Below are 15,000 nucleotides of genomic sequence, written 5' to 3'. Positions count from 1 at the left end.
CCAAGCATCTTTTGTTCACGACCGAGTCAGAAGGGGAGTGGGTCTATTCCTGATTTGACGTCACAATCTACTTTGCATGCATTTTTACAAAGAGTTAATGCAATGTCAAAACGTCAAATCAGGAATAGACCCACTCCCCTTCTGACTCGGTCGTGAACAAAAGATGCTTGGATTTTCGCAACTTTCGAAGCCTATAAAATGCCAGGATTTGTTGGAAAAATGGCCGCAATGCGTTTCGAGCAGTTGCAAAGATTCATTTTAGCGAAAAAAATATTTTGGGGTTAGGTGCACTTTAAATAGATGTGATTCAAACACAGATACCTTGGCATACTGGCAAAACGAAGAGACACATTTCATATGCAGTTTGGCTACTTAATCGACAGAGGGACATAAGTGTATTCATGTAGCAAACTAAGGGGCTTTGTAGATAACACAACAGCAAACATATTTGTATGAAAGGGCAGGTTTGCTGTACCAGAGGATATGCTAGTTGAGTTACAGTACCTGATGAAGATACTGCCAACTGAAGAACTGATTCAATGGCTTATTAATCAGTATAAGACACAATGTTGAGAGTTTAATTCAAGTGTCAAGAAAGTACGCCAACAAAGCTGCTTTATCATATTAGTACAACTTCAGATAGGAAATGTCTGGCCTGTACGTCTCCAGTAGAGGATAAAGAGAACAGTCAACAAATAAATTAACCATTACCCTTTTTTGTTTTGCAGATCATTTCTCTGAATGAAGAGGGCAGAGTGACATTTGCACAAGTAGATGCAAGACCTGTCACAGTAGGATGTCGCCTCAATTTTCGTCATCACTGATCTCCTCCCAATACTTAAGACAGGCTATAGGAAGTTTTGATTATTTGGCTGATTTAGCAACAGAACGGGAACGTCAGGGGCGACGGTGTGCGCAGAAAAAACACCAATGAGAATTCAGAATAGAGTGGACTCCACTCTTTTCTTCTCTATTCTAAATTCTCATTGGTAGTTTTGCTGTGCATGACGTCGCCACTCTGTTGCTAAATCAGCCTATTGTGCTTCTCTGGACAATTTAAGCAACTTTGTAATAAACACCTGTAAAATTCAAGTAGAAAGTAATAGACTATATTTTTCAGGTGTCCATTACATATAATTGCTTGAATTTTTCAGAGGAATGCAAGTATCACTTCAATTTTCGTTTGCCCTTGAAAATTACTTGTCTCTGTCCTTTTGAATGCAATAACTGTATTTCACGAAAGAAAGAGCTAATACTAGCACATGTCTTTCAGAAGAACATGAAAAAGAATTTAAAGTGCTTCTTCAAGAGACGTGCTAGTATTATAACTTCCTTTCGTGAAATACATTTATTGTATTTACAAGGACAGAGACAAGTAATTTTCAACAGCAGACGAAAATTAAAGTGATACTTGTTGCAGTGCTAGTATTAAAACTTCCTTTCGTCTAATCATATCCATTTTCAAAGGCAAGTAGTAGTAAACACATCTGTTTAATTTCAAATATTAAAGAAATTGTACAAAATAAATATACTTTCACACTGTAAATAAGATTATTGTACAAAAATAAAGCAAATTTATTAACAGACTGAGTACATCATTTCTTAACCCTTATTTTTGACACTTAATACATTTCCGAAAAAAAGACTTAGTAAATTTTTTTACTTCTTTTCCTTCAGTAAAATTCTAATAATTACACAATTCAACACTTGATATCAAAATTGATTACAACACACATTATACAAAAAGCAAATCTTTGCAACTTCAAGCTACCTGAAAAGAAAAATATCATAATTAAATAATCATGCCGCAACAAGTACTAAATACACATTCTGACTTTACAATTTTGGTTTTGGTTATGTCTTAAAGAATACACAGCTTTATATAAAACCATAACTTTCATGTAATTCAAATGCCAAGCTTGAGTACCCAGTCTTCACACCCCACGACAAATTGCAAGTGAATCATCATGTGTGTTATATAGAGTGATGATTTTACATAACCAGGAACAAGTAATGGAGAAGATCAGAAGGGAAAAAAAGTTGGAGTCCTTATTTCAGAAATTTGTAGCGCAGCGTATCGAGCCTGAAAACGTTTCAGCGTTGTCTGATAAGGAGCTTTCTTCTCGTGGCGTTTGTGCGAACGCATGGCTCTTTTCAGTGGACGTAGCAGAAGGGAGAAAGGCAGTTAGGAAACGGTCTTGGACGGTAAGTTTCATCTGTGTAACCGATGGATATCAGAGCAGAATTCCCTCGTCTAAACACAAACAAGTCCTCTTCTCTGCTGAACTCGGCATGAAAAAAATCAAACTTGACTTAGAAGATGATGAGCGGCGGCGACAAAGGTATCAGGAGGATTCGAGATTACGTAGTGTGTTTCGGGTTGCAAGGAATTGAAACATCTCAAGGCAGATGTGAATCCTTTGCACAGTTAGCATCCTTTGGCAGAACAAATCGCAAGTTAAAGAAAACATGGTGTCTTACGTCTTTCATCAGTATCTGTTTATTACAGATAATGCACTTTTCTTTAACTTGCGATTTGTTCTGCCAAAGGATGCTAACTGTGCAAAGGTAGTACAGTTTGGATTCACATCTGCCTTGAGATCTTTCACAGTCCAAAGGTTTTAATTCCTTGCAACCCGAAACACACTACGTAATCTCGAATCCTCCTGATACCTTTGTCGCCGCTCATCATCTTCTAAGTCAAGTTTGATTTTCTTCATGCCGAGTTCAGCAGGGAAGAGGACTTGTTTGTCTGTAGACGAGGGAATTCTGCTCTGATATCCATCGGTTACACAGATGAAACTTACCGTCCAAGACCGTTTCCTAACTGCCTTTCTCCCTTCTGCTACGTCCACTGAAAAGAGCCATGCGTTCGCACAAACGCCACGAGAAGAAAGCTCCTTATCAGACAACGCTGAAACGTTTTCAGGCTCGATACGCTGCGCTACAAATTTCTGAAATAAGGACTCCAACTTTTTTTCCCTTCTGATCTTCTCCATTACTTGTTTCTGGTTATGGGTTATGTAAAATCATCATGGTAAGTAAACACGAAGCACATGACCCTATGACGAAACAGGATCACATAAGAAAGTTATGGCTTTCCATATCTTCAGCTTGTAAGTTTTGTTTTCCCATTTCAGACCGCATGATCTTCTCATAAGTTATGCGTGCATAGGATGACATTTGAAAGAAATTTTTCCCTACAGTAACATCACGTGGTCTCAAATGGGAAAAGAAAATGTACAAGCTAAAGAGGTCTATTAGCATGCCACCGAACAAGTTGCAATTGAAAGAACACAGTAAATTTTGCCTTTAGTTGCTTATATTTGTAAACCAAACATAACAAGAAACTCTCTTCAGTGCATTTAAAGCTACCTTGATTAGTTGAATGTTACTCTAAATGCACTGAAGAGAGTTTCTTGTTATGTTTGGTTTACAAATATAAGCAACTAAAGGCAAAATTTACTGTGTTCTTTCAATTGCAACTTGTTCGGTGGCATGCTAATAGACCTCTTTAGCTTGTACATTTTCTTTTCCCATTTCAGACCACGTGATGTTACTGTAGGGAAAACTTTCTTTCAAATGTCATCCTATGCACGCATAACTTATGAGAAGATCATGTGGTCTGAAATGGGAAAACAAAACGTACAAGCTAAAGAGGTCTAGTCTTTAAAACATGACCAAAATTTCTTGAATGCGGTCCATAATAATTATAGTGCAACAACAATGGCTGTAAACAGATTATTCTTTTGTCTTTCTGTTAATTAGCCTCTTTCACACACAAAATTGAAAGAATTTGAGCTATAAAACAAGGCTAGTTAACACAAAGACAAAAGAATAATTTGTTGACAGCCATTTTTGCATTCATTAAAATGTAATTCTTCTACTAACAAGGTCACTTCAAAACTACCTGCAAATGCTTTCATCACAACCAGACTCACAGTTATCTGAAAGAAAATGACTATATTGAGACTCCAATCATAATTGAAAAAGTTGGTTTAGACATTGAATTATCTGCTCTCTGCAAGTTCCTATTTCATTTTTTTTTACAAAAACTATTCAAATTCAGGAAGGAGTGTAATTAACCTGAACCCATACACGCCAAAAACAACAAGTTCAATTAATAAGGAAAGACAGTAACACTGCACAAAAAAAATGGACTTTCACTAAATTTGCACAGCACAAATATAATGCAAACATATATTTACTCTAGAGCAAAGGTTTAGAGTAAACATATGTTTGCATTATATTTGCGCTGTGCAAATTTAGTGAAAATCCATTTTTTTGTGCAGTGTAATATTCAAAACAAACTAATTTCCTTCCATTAGTTAGAAAAGATGAATTTCAAATTTAATATTAAATAAGACCAGAAACGTCTAATGGCCCCTTATGTGCTGAGAAACAAGCTTCTGATAAGACAGCACAGAATAGTCTTAAAGGTACATTAACTAAAATATTACTGACCTTTTATCATGATCCCAATGGCTTTGTCTTGTGACCTCTCTTCATGAAAACAGTGCTTCAAACTAAAATTAATGAAACAAAGAAATCAGAACAATAATTATTATTGTGGACATGTTGCAACTACTCTATGATCAACCTAGAGTAAGTAGTTCTTTGTGTTGAAAGAGGCATCATTGAATTTTGTGAAATGCGATGATGATGTAATGATGTCACCTATATGTACATCACAGAACTCCACAGGATTGTCGAAAATGAAAGAAAAGTGTTACCTTCTCTTTTAATCACCAAGCCACGCACCTTAAATTACCTTACTAAATCTGGAATGACTACTTTCAAAAACAGCCTTTCTGTGATTGTTATGGCCAGAATATGGAGAAAAGAAACCACAATGCCACTGACGATGTAGAAGCAGCAGCATGCGGATCAAGAAAGAGGAGCCAGCAGATCTGCCAAGCAAATTTTCATTTTGTAAACAGTCGTTGCCATTTGGATGATACTTGCAACATCATTATTTACACTATTAAGTTTGTCATTTGCAAATAAAGAAAAAAAAGACTAGATTAGCAACATGATATCTCACCAAGAATTTTCAAAAAAAACTTGAACTAAGCTCAATGGCTAAAGAGAAAACACTTAATCACTGCTCCAAATATCGCAATTTTAAAGTAATTAAATGAATAAACTTAGCGAACCCTAACAATTCATTGATAGCTAACCAAATAAAGCGGCGTGGTTACTAAGAATGGCATTGACAGTCAAAAATGCCAACAACCGTTTACCAGTGGAAAACAAACGAATTGAAAGCTGTCGACCCTCATCGCTAACGAAGAGACAGAGAGGCTAAATGTCTGAATGATGAAGAAATACTAATGCTATCAGCATTTCCGATAGTTAGTCTACTAAGAGTCCAAAGAAATTATTTATAAAAAAGGACAAGTACTCACTGACTGATACGTAGTTGTAGTAATTTTCTATTTAAGACTTCTATGTACATATTTAGATAAAAACACTACCCGGCTACATTAAAGTTACCCAAACAAGCTTTAAATACAGAAAACTTAGTGCGTCAATTAATGAAATTTCACCTTGCTGTGTAAATTTATTATTTAGGACCACCTCATACTGAAACTAATTTGTGATGAGCCTACACACCAATACGATACATGTATCTTCCATGAAAATGCCGGTCGTTAGATCGTTTTCACTGTCACGCAAAAAAAAAAAATTCCAAACCGTTCAATGAAATAAGCCAAAAACTTGGAGACATGTATAAATCACCTCACCAATTCTCAGGTCTGTACAGTACAGCGTTTCAGAGTTATTTATTGTATGTAGCCGCCATGCGCCACCAACTGGCAGCAAGAAATCCACACAAACATGTAGGCATAGACATTTTTTCTAACCAAATAACTTTATCACGTTGTCACCCAAGCTCTGTGTTGTAGACCTTGTATGGCAAGTTTTAGTCCATACAAATCCGAAGGCTTAATAAAAGAAATAAGCAATAAAGTTGCACTCACTTGCCTGTTGTCTCTTTGTGGTTGTTCTTTCAAATTGGTAATTTGAAGCCATTCAGTCCTGTATTTCGCAAGATATCCTCAACCGAAGACAGGTCTCTAAAAGAGAGATAAGGTAGGAAACAGTCATCAGTCTATCAGCAAAACCCAGAAATGTAGCCAAAATCCTTCAATCCACCTTAAACTCAGCCAGGAACATGATTCTATTAAAACATCTAGTCAAGAAAATAGTCTTGCTATCTACTCGAAGGAAAATTTACCACAAAATAACTCTTAACTAATTTGGTTTTGGCACTAGTTTAATACAATGGTTCACAATTTTTTACTGCTGTCCAGAGAGCTACATCTTAAATAACGGATGGACAAGTGATTTTTTGGAAATCCAAAGGTGTTAGGCAGCGTTGTCCCCAGTTGAAATGTTAGCCAAGGAATATCCGCAGAAATAAAAAAATTAGTGGTTTTCTGATAAATAATGAAAAAAATCAAGTTAAGACAATATGCTGATGACACAACGTTAATACTAGATGGATCAAGGGATTCTCAAAAGGATTGCCTTTCAACTCTGGCCAAAATACAAAGCGAAAACTCTAGGAATCTGGCTTTCAGTTCACCAGCAGGAAACCACTGATTTAAATTACGACGAAAAACTTGTAAAGGTCTGGAATATATTAAGCAGCTGGAACTACCCGCAGACTGACACTAATGGGTAAAATAGCAGTACTTAAAAGCCTTGTTTATGTCTTATCACCACTACATTTAAATGTAAAGGCTGTTAAAGAAGTAAACAAACTTTTTTTCGCCTTTATCTGGATTTGTAAAAACAATGAAACGCTACCAAAGGTAGAAGGCTTTTTCAGATATCTTAAGTCGACCTACACCATGTATCTATTTGAACAGAAAGCTGCAGGCACCTTACAAACGAAGTAGGAATTACTGAAAACTTTAACATTATTTAGAAAACAAAAAAAACGTGATTTGGAGGCGATAATTGAACACCGAACAAAAGGAGCCATTATAAGATCCAAATTGCTCTGTGAAGGAGCCTTGAACAGGAAAGAATGCTTATAAACGTAAACGGTAAGGAAATTAAATTGAAGCTTTGTGGACGGGTTCCAATTCTGATAGCGACTTAAAGCGCTGGGTGTCTGGCTCTCCACAGACCCCGATTTAACTGTGTCTTTAAACTACAAAGATAAATTGAATAAAATAAAAAATCATCTTAGATTAAAAAGTATCTTGACGTGGAAAACTTTTCTTGATTTTGAACTTAGGAAATATGGAGGCATATAGCAATTTTCACTGGAAATCTCAACAAAAAAGACACCAGTGCAATTAAGATATCTCATCCATTTATTAAAGAGGTTATGGAAATTTGGTCAGAAGTAAATTTTGAGCAAGCGGTTGTAACAGAAGATCACTTTTTTCAATCATCCTTGTGGTATAACTCGGCCTTCTCAAAACCGGCTGGTCAACGGCTCAATGAGCCACCTCCTCAGAAAGTTTGACCGTCTCCTTCCAGTCAGAAAATGTCTTATTTTGATTACGACAGGTGAGACAGAAAAAAAAACAGACAACACAATTTTAGCTGTAAAGTAAAGTCACTGGAGATGATATAAAGGCTTGAAAAAATGCTTGTTTGACGTACAAATTCGCTTCCGCAAACTTTTTTTGCGTGGTGCATGTGAAATGTTTATTTAACTAACATTCCAGTATTTCTTATCAGACACCATGCAAGTGTCAATTCCATATGTGAAATTTCGTCACTTTAGATCCCCCAGATTTCACTAAATTGCATCTGAGTGTCTAAATTTCAAAAATTTCCTACCGGAACATGCCTAGCTTACGCCCTTTGGGCACCCGCTTGGCGGTCACCCCAAAACGCAGACTGTGGACTGTGCAGACCGTGCAGACCAGGGGAAAAATATGGCGTTACCCTCACTATTATTGAGAGCTCACCGTAAACAGGCTAACCTGAATGTTATTTAGGCCTAATTAGCCTAACCGAATGTTATTTAGGCCTAATTCAGGTTAACCAAATTTTCATTTTACAGATGGTCTGCACAGTCTGCAGTCTGCGTTTTTCAGTGGCCCGTGCCTTTGCCACCAAAACCGTCTCCACTTTCCTTATAACCTGCTCCCCAAAAACATTTTGACAAGGCTGATAACTCCTTGATAAGAATAGAAAATAAACCAGTTTTTTATAAAGAATGGCACACCAAGGGTGTAACAAAAGTAAAACACTTAATAGATGACAATGACAACTTTCTTTCACTTCCTGCCTTCGAAAATAAATATGCACTAAAAGCACGTCCCCTGGCTTTCTATGGACTCATATCTGCTGTAAAACTTCTGAAAAGATATAATTATTCCCCCAAATATGAGACCTCCACTTAAGTATGAATTTTTCTTGGCTAGACTCTTAGAAATTTAATACAAAACCAAACAGACTAGTATACAAGAAACTAGTGACGAAAAAGGGTGAAGGACCTACTTCAAGTCAACAAAAGTGGTTAGAGGATGTTAACATTACAATCAACTGGGAAACTACATACCAATTGCCGTCTTTCCAATGTACAAAGAGCACAACACTTACAGTTTTCAGTTTTAAATTTTTACACCGAAGACTATCAACCAATGGCTTTTTGAACAAAATTGGACTTGTTAACAGTGAAAAATGTACCTTCTGTCAAAGAGAGACAGAGAAACTAGTACATCTGTTCTGGGATTGCCCAGTGGATCAGTTTGTCTTTGTGGCTACAATCATGCCATGAGAGAGAAATGATAAACAACTTGGTACAGCACTGGGTTTGGATATGCAAGTTAAAAACTTTTCCACCAATACTTAATAATTTTTTAGGTTATATGAAACATATTTACGCAATGGAAAAAAAGTCCAAAACTTTCAACAGAAATAAATGGGAGCCTCTTGAAGATTTTCTGTAACCCCTGATCCCCACCGACGCAGCACCACAGTTTCCTTACAAAAAACCCCCTTCATTCATTTATTTGAGTACCGGTTTGTCTCCAGTCGCCATCGCCATCACCATAACACTAGATCATGTGAGTCTAACGATTTCTACATAAAACATTTGAGACTGTCCATCCAAGAAAATTCTATTTCTACAATCATTGCAAAAATATGGAACAAAATTCCGTTATCCTTAAGAAACCTCTCAAAAAAATGCATTTAAAAGGAAAATTAAACAACTCATAATTTATATTCTAAATGCTGACGTACCTAAAATTGTCCAAAAATCCTTTTCCTCTTAGATCTTTACAGATAAACTATTCAACTCTGTAATAGCTGTATTATCATAGATAGTAATAGAAATATAGTATAGGTTTATTATAGTTGTTTAACTACCTAGTATAGCATACAACATTGATACGTCATAAAAGTAAACTAGGAGTTTCAGTGAGAAAGTGAGTGCTGGCGTGGAAACTGGGAGCAGTGACTGGTTTTCTTTTTTTTAAACAGCTGCAAATTTTTGAAGAAAGAGGATACCGGAAATGTGCGTGAAAGTATTTAAAAAGCGAAGAAAGGTGTCCATATCTTTAGCATGTGTCGCAGGCGTTACTATTTTATAAGCAAATGGATAATTTCGAAACAATGGCATGTCACTTAATTCGTTGAATTTAAACTCCTGTTCTCAAATTTCTGGCTGCTTTTCAGCAAAAGAGTATCCTTTTGAGAAATGCTGAGCGTAGTTGAGCAAATGTCAATTTAAATTTATTGTCGTGCTTGAAAATAGACTGGGAGCAGTCTCTTATTTTTCAATGACATTTTCACCACTAATTGACCAACTGCGCATACTTCCAATCTTACATTCAAATTTTGATTTTGTTGGCTAATGTCAAGAATAGTATGCTGCCTCGCTAAGGATCGCCAGCAATAACTACCTAAACAAACAAATAAATCGACGACTTGGAATTTTCTTATCCAAAGCATACCGGCCTAGATTAATTAGCCTTTGCTACCTGCTGGTCTGCTTAAATGTAAAACTTTGTTCTGATTGTAAATAAAACATGTCTGTGTATGTGTACGTGTATTTGAAGTATGATATCATTGTAAAGACTGCACCCTTTCTCACCAGGATTTCTGAAAGTGTTAAAAACATGGCATGGCTGTGGCATTTTGAGTCCATCTCATCACCAAAGGGAATCTGCCAGACAAGTTCTTGACAACCAGAAGAGAGAAGAGCATGAATGAGAAGATGGTCAACCATTTACATCCAATGATCTCATTAATATAGCATATGGGAAAAAAGGAGCTTCCTCTAAACCTTGGATTGCAAGGTTTGAGGAAAGCAGAAGAGGAAGAAATGAGCGCCATCCAAAGTCCAGGATCTTGTAAAAATCTACCAACTGAAGATGAAAGTAACATTTCTAGAGCCTCATGTTTCTTTCAGTCCTGTTATGACCAAACATGAATGGACAAAGTACTCCTCTAGTTGACCCCCGAAGGGAATCAAGTCGGAGTACTTGACCGCTCTAAAGGACTGTGCCTAGTGAAGTGAAGTCTTTATTTATTGAGGGTAGCTCAAAATAGCATCTACTGTAAATGCTAATAAACTAGAGGCCCTCATTACAAGATCAAAATAGTTAAAATAGTTAAAAATCAGAGCTTATGATAAAATTATCAAAATCTAATAAAAACTATGAAACAATTATTAGCATGCAGCACAGTGACCCACAATACTTATATAGAGAAATGATTTAAAAATTGCTGGTCTTTAAAAATCCTATTCCAAAGAGAATTTTTGGAAGTCTTGAGAGTCTCTGCTTTCCTCATTTGAAGAGGCAGCTTATTCCATTCCCGACAAGCAGTCACAGTAAAAAAATGTTCTACCACCTTCTGTAATTCGATTAATTGTGCATACAGTACGTTCTGCTCATCTTGATATACCCCTACTTGGGTTTCCTATGGGAAAAAACCTCAAGATCTCACGAGGACATTTCTTAATCATTTTACTTAATTTATAGATAGTTAGATGCTGTAATAGTAAAACTGTTTAATTTAAAACATTCCACTCACTAGTTGCAAGATTTGCAGCTGAAAACATTCTACCCTTTTACCAATAGTGACTCTGTTAAGGATGGTGCCTACTAATTCAAGGTGTTTTTGCCCCGGTTTATGATTATGCACCAAATGTAGATCTTAACAAGTGTTATTGAAATCCAAAAAGAAAATTGGGGCTAACCATGCATTTTTCAAAGATGATTGATGAATAATATTTGTAAAACGCTTTAAAATACAAAGCAATGTATGGCATTCTTTCTCAAATTGAAGCTTAATTATCTCTCAAAAATGCATGGTTACCCCCAATTTTCTTTTTGGATACCAAGAGAACTTACGAAGATCTACTTTCTCTGGATAGTTTTAAACCGCGTAAGGTCACTGGTTCAAAAGGCGCTGATGTCCTGAATTTTCTCCAAGCATCTCCACGCAATGTCTAAAATTGTATTCATAACTGCGGGATCACAGCTTCACTTGATTCCATATCCGCAGTTTTATATAATGATGATTCATTTCGTAAATGGTTTGAACCCAGCAGTCATATCATAATAATTAAGTAAAGTACTATTGTCCGGGTAGGTGTAGTCCTAAGAAGGACTGTTTGAGATTGAGATAACATTGACTGATGTTTCAACAACCTGAGCGGAAGTCATCTTCAGAGTCAAGTGATTTGTGTAACATTAGTAGATACTATGAAAACTCTGGTCGTAGATGTCATCTGTCAACTTATTCATGATATTATTGGTTGACTGTCAGTTGAGCCTAGACTGATTGAACACAGATGAGCAACGAAGAACAGTGACATCAACAATAACATTGCTGAACACCATCTATAGACAAACTACAGAATTGACTGGAACTCTGCTGAATGTGTTACCTACAGCACTAACTACTACAGACAGATCATACTCAATCTGGAAAGCTGGTTTACTAACTTAAAGCAGACACCATGTCCTGTCTTCCCTGACACAGTTGCAACACAATAATACTTATTAACATTGGTGAGCTTAACTTTTTGATAGGCCATTCCAAAATTGCGCAGGGAACTGGGAGGAGTTTCAAATTTGAACCAAGCGATAAACTGACACCATCACATGAAAGAAAACATTGAGATCAATTGGCCATCTGCCCAAGTTTGATACTTTTATGCTTTTTATCCACTTGACCACACAAGCAGCACATGCAAATTCTCTATAATAATTTATAATAATATTAATGGGGTTTTTCAGTGAGTGTTTATTCCCCATTGATGAGTAAAATCGTCTGGCTGGTTTACGCCGGTTTTGGTGTCAAAGGGTTATTATATAAATATTTTATTATAAATCCCAGGCCACTCTTGGTTGAAACTTTAAGTTATTCACATTTGGACACCAGAGCCACATGTGGTAAATCTTGCAGTGATAAAATGGCGGACTCACGCCAATGCAATAGCATAAATGAAAGTAGATTTCTATAGAGAAATAGACAAATTGAAAAGACTCACAAATAAATTGTTATTTATAAGAAGATTTTTACAAGTTACAAGGCCAAACATTTCTTGAAAGAAAAAACATCTAGCAACTCGGCCTTTCAAGAAACAAGGATAGATCTGAGCCAAAACAAATAACAAAATGGTGGCATCAGATGATAACTCAAAAGAAATGGGCTTACAGCAACGGCAAACCCTTCACAGGAAACAACAATCTTGTATTAAACAAGTTATTGCCAAATGAATCATTAAAAAATATCACTGTTCTTTTTGTTACAAAACCTACTCTTGATAATTATGTGAATGACAGAAAAGGGTTTAGCTCTGAGGAAGGGCAAATGCTGAAAACGTCAGAAAGAGGACAATCTGCACGTCAGCAAGCCATGAAATTCAACTATACAATTTTCAAATGTGCCTCACATATATGAGCTGTATATCATACTAATGAATAATAGCAATAGAAAAATCTAATCCAAATTTACATATAAGATTAAACTAACTAAATTAACGCATGTGTATAAAATCTATCAAAATCATGGGTGGTAGCAACATTCCAGTTAATTTTTTCAAGTGAAGGTCATTTAGACCATTTGAGGGGTCACCCAGACATCCTGCCAGCAGTGGCCCTTAGGCTCACATGTTCTCACAAGTATTCTGTCCCAGGGGGTGAATCTGGAAATTCCAGAAAGAGGGGGCAAGAGAAACTGCATCGAGAGCACACACCCCTCCCCCTCCACATGCCTCTATCCGACAAATTCATGTTAGTCATGTCTATCTAACAAAGCAAAATGTATTTGAAATAAGAAAAAGCTCTGAAACTGAACTAATCATTATCGTTAAACTCATCACGAATAGATGAGCTTGGGAACTGGTGCCCAGAAGGTTAGCGGGGAGCAAAAGCTATAAGCCAAAGGGGAGGTATCCATGGCAACCCTGGAAGCGGGAACCACCCCCACACGCAGCCGCTAACTAGCACCGTCACACTGAGTAATCAGTGGAAACAACTTACCTGACCCATACTTACCTAGAGATCACCAAGGAAGTGGGAGGGCCGGGAAGGGGCGAGAATCCGCAAAGATTCGCTAACAAGAGCAATTGATCCGCAAAGATCAACAAGCAACAACGCATGAGAAAAGCAACATGACCGTGCGAGAATCCGCAAAGATTCGCTAACAAGAGCAATTGATCCGCAAAGATCAACAAGCAACAACACATGAGAAAAGCAACATGACACAAAGGCCCTGCAAATCCCCAAAGGGCCACCCCGCAGGTCACGTACTGTAAGGGGTGAAACCGCTGACTGCATTAGTTCAAGTCTAACTTAGCCTAAATTATATTTAGCCACATTAAATAAAACCACTGTAAATACTGTACAGGGAAAAAGGAGGTGGGGGACACATCCCCCTCCCCCCCCCCCCCCCCAAATCTGCCCCTGATGTCCTGTCTCATTTTTAGAAGATGTTCTCCTGCAAGTCATGCATGCCTTTCAGGTGCACTAAGCAAACGTTTATTGCACACACTAAGGAAGGACTGTACATGTTGTTTCCGCTTCATAATTCCTCTAACTTAGCTTAGCAAGCATGGAAGTCTGATTTTAATTAATGCAATTTTAGATCACCATGCCCCTATCAGACATATGCGTGTGAGACAATCATCAGTACCATGGCTCACGTTTGACATAAAGAATATGATGAAGGAACAAGATTACAATAAACATGCTATTAAATACAGCTCGCACAACCACTGGATACTTTATCAATCTGCCAGGAATAAGGTAAATTGTATGATGCATAAAGCGAAATCTGACTACTTTCGCCTGAAAATCGATGCGTCTAGGCTACTGACCCTAAGGCGGGCTGGAAATTAATAAATTCACTTACAGGCAAAGGTAATAAATCTTCCCCTGTCAATGATATTCTTGTTAACGATAAAATTGTTTCTGACGATAAAGATATTTCCGAGTCATTTAATGATTTCTTTGTAAACAAAGGACCAACTTTGGCCACTGAATCAACGAGAAGGTCCTCCAATAGTGTTAACACATATCTCAGCAACATTCAGAATAGTTTTCCAGCCTTTTGATTCTCTAATATACCAGTGGAAAATGTCGCGCTTATGTCGAAAAGCACTGGCCTTGATAAGATTCCTGCCAAGGTCCTTAAAATCGTGTGTAGTATAATTGCTCCATCTTTGACTTTTATATTTAATTTGTCACTTTCCTCTGGAATTTTTATTGATGACTGGAAAAATGCGCATGTGTGCCCGGTCTATAAAGGCAATGACCGTCGTGATATGGGAAATTATAGACCCATTTCAATCCTGCCAATAATAAGTAAAGTTTTCGACAAAGAAGTTTTTCAACATCTTCATCACTATTTGAAAGTTAATTCTGTTCTCTCTAAATTCCAGTCTGGTTTCCGCCCTCTCCACTCGACTGTCTCAGCGTTGAGTCAAATGTGCGATGATTGGTCTGATAATATGGATAAGGGAAAATTGACAGGTGTAGTTTGTCTTGATATTCGTAAGGCCTTCGA

At 37.0% G+C, this 15,000-nt stretch overlaps 2 long non-coding RNA genes across 4 annotated transcripts in view; one reads left to right on the top strand and one right to left on the bottom strand.

The window, feature by feature from the left end:
• The window catches only part of LOC137974388 (uncharacterized), a 12,315-nt gene extending 10,731 nt beyond the window's left edge, over positions 1 to 1,584 (top strand). For both annotated transcript variants that reach the window (XR_011117446.1, XR_011117445.1), the window contains one exon: positions 729 to 1,584. This is a non-coding gene — a long non-coding RNA (uncharacterized lncRNA). The remainder of the gene's footprint in view (positions 1 to 728) is intronic.
• The window catches only part of LOC137974387 (uncharacterized), a 29,393-nt gene continuing 15,865 nt past the window's right edge, over positions 1,473 to 15,000 (bottom strand). The window contains exons 3-6 of one of the 2 annotated variants that reach the window (XR_011117443.1): positions 5,985 to 6,080; positions 4,465 to 4,526; positions 3,911 to 3,947; positions 1,473 to 1,771 (exon numbers count right to left, since the gene is read on the bottom strand). This is a non-coding gene — a long non-coding RNA (uncharacterized lncRNA). The remainder of the gene's footprint in view (positions 1,772 to 3,910; positions 3,948 to 4,464; positions 4,527 to 5,984; positions 6,081 to 15,000) is intronic. The other variant, XR_011117444.1, reaches the window with a different exon arrangement.

Source organism: Montipora foliosa, chromosome 10 (genome assembly GCF_036669935.1).
Source record: "Montipora foliosa isolate CH-2021 chromosome 10, ASM3666993v2, whole genome shotgun sequence".
In the NCBI taxonomy this organism is placed as follows: domain Eukaryota; kingdom Metazoa; phylum Cnidaria; class Anthozoa; order Scleractinia; family Acroporidae; genus Montipora; species Montipora foliosa.
Note: the sequence above shows the minus strand (reverse complement) of the source record. Positions and strands in the feature narration are given on the sequence as shown.